A 2,500-nucleotide genomic window follows, 5' to 3' on the forward strand; every position below is an offset into this window, starting at 1 on the left:
TGCTGTTAACGTTCGTGCGTGTACTATTAACGGTAATAACGATGTCGGGACGCGGAAAAGGAGGCAAAGTCAAAGGGAAAGCGAAGTCTCGTTCTAGCAGGGCCGGTTTACAGTTTCCGGTAGGTAGAATTCACCGATTACTTCGGAAAGGAAACTATGCGGAGAGGGTCGGCGCCGGAGCTCCGGTATATTTGGCGGCCGTAATGGAATATTTGGCCGCCGAAGTTTTGGAATTGGCCGGTAACGCGGCGAGGGACAATAAGAAAACCAGAATCATTCCGCGACATTTACAACTGGCGATCCGAAACGACGAGGAATTGAACAAATTATTATCGGGAGTAACGATCGCTCAGGGAGGTGTTTTGCCGAACATTCAAGCGGTTCTTTTGCCCAAGAAAACCGACAACAAAGCAAAATAAAAATTGCGGCGAGGGAAGACGATGGGAAAACGGTCCTTCTAAGGACCACAAATACTTTTCTATTTGAGATTTCGTTTCGTTTATTTAACAGATTATTAAAAAAAAAAAAAAAAAGAAACGTTCCTTCTTTTTACGTTTTCTCTTTCGGACTATAAGAAAACCGGTATAATACCTCGACATTTACAATTGCCGATCCCAGGAATTGAACAAATTATTATCCGAAGTTAAGATCGCTAGGTGGTTCTGTTGCCTAAGAAAACCGACAACAAAGCTAAATAAAGTTTTCGCCGGGAAGGAAGACGGTTCTTGTAAGGACCACAAATACTTTTCTATTTGAGATTTCGTTTCCTTTATTTCACAGATTTAATAATCACACTAACACGGGGAGAAATTAAAAATTCAAAACTTACCTCGACTCGATAATGGTTTGTTGGGCATTATACTCGAAATAACGAATAATCTTTGGAACGTATTTTGTGGTTCTGAAAAGAACCTTTTTTTTTTTTTTTTTGTGTTTCCGCAAGATCGACGAAAAATTTAGCCACCAAATCCGTAAAGAGTTCTACCTTGTCTTTTTAGGGCGTACACCACGTCCATTGCCGTTACCGTTTTTCTTTTGGCGTGCTCCGTATAGGTTACCGCGTCTCTGATGACGTTTTCCAAAAACACCTTTAAAACGCCACGAGTTTCTTCGTAAATCAATCCGGAAATTCGTTTCACGCCTCCGCGACGGGCCAATCTTCTAATGGCCGGCTTGGTTATTCCCTGAATGTTATCCCTCAACACTTTGCGATGTCGCTTTGCACCACCTTTTCCCAAACCTTTGCCGCCTTTCCCTCTACCGGTCATTTTTAATACGAGCCGAGTTCTCTGATCGATATATAACAAACAAAACCGTCCGAAGTGCCACGATCAACTGACCGAAAACGGTCCGGCGCTTCGGTTTTGTCGAGTCGGAATTCGCCACGCCCAAAAAGGTCGATTGGACCAATGAGAAGAGAAAACGCTCGGGTACAAATTAAACGGACGGACGTTCGTGCGGCCATTATCTGTCGACGAGTGTTAGTGATTTGGTGTTCTAGTACGTCCGCGAACGTGTTTTATTATCATGGCCAGAACCAAGCAGACCGCTCGTAAATCGACCGGAGGAAAAGCGCCCCGAAAGCAGTTGGCGACCAAAGCGGCGAGAAAAAGTGCACCGGCAACCGGAGGAGTTAAAAAACCTCATCGCTACAGACCGGGCACCGTGGCTTTGAGAGAAATTAGACGTTATCAAAAGAGCACCGAACTATTGATCCGAAAATTACCGTTCCAACGACTGGTCAGAGAAATCGCTCAAGACTTTAAAACGGATCTGCGTTTCCAAAGTTCCGCGGTAATGGCGTTGCAAGAAGCGAGCGAAGCTTATCTCGTCGGTCTTTTCGAAGATACAAATTTGTGCGCCATTCATGCCAAACGAGTAACGATCATGCCGAAAGATATTCAATTGGCGAGGCGTATCAGGGGAGAGAGAGCTTAAGATTAATAATAATCTCTTTTATTATTATTAACAACAAACCGGTTCTTTTAAGAACCACAAATCATTTTCCTTTAAGATTTCGTTAAAAATTGAAAATAAAAAATAAAACTTTTTCATTTATTAATTATTTGAGAACGGCCCGGTTGGATTTTTTTTTTTTCGCAACTAACGACGTCTTTAAAAAAAATTATTAGTGGTTCTGAAAAGAACCCCCCCCACTCCCCGTTGCTTTGTAAAACCGGACGAGTTTTTATTTCGACCTCTGGTATATTTGGTGACGGCTTTCGTTCTTCTGCTTTTTCGCGGCGGCTTTTCCACCGGTTTTCGAAGGCATTATTATTCACAAAGAAAAGCGGTCTTCGCGATCGAAATGAGAAAAAACCCCGGCGAACGTATTTATATCGCGACGGAGTCGGTCAACAAGCTCCGCCCCCTGTTCGCTTTTCGGTGGGAGGAGCTTGTCAACGGACTTTCTTCTCATATAAATACGTTCGCGGGGATATTTCTCTTAATGTTTGCGTGATCGTCGTCGGAATCGACTACGCTTCGTTGTTAAACGAGA

The sequence above is a fragment of the Cylas formicarius genome, unplaced genomic scaffold, assembly GCF_029955315.1.
Source record: "Cylas formicarius isolate icCylForm1 unplaced genomic scaffold, icCylForm1.1 PGA_scaffold_204__1_contigs__length_20374, whole genome shotgun sequence".
Lineage (NCBI taxonomy): Eukaryota > Metazoa > Arthropoda > Insecta > Coleoptera > Brentidae > Cylas > Cylas formicarius.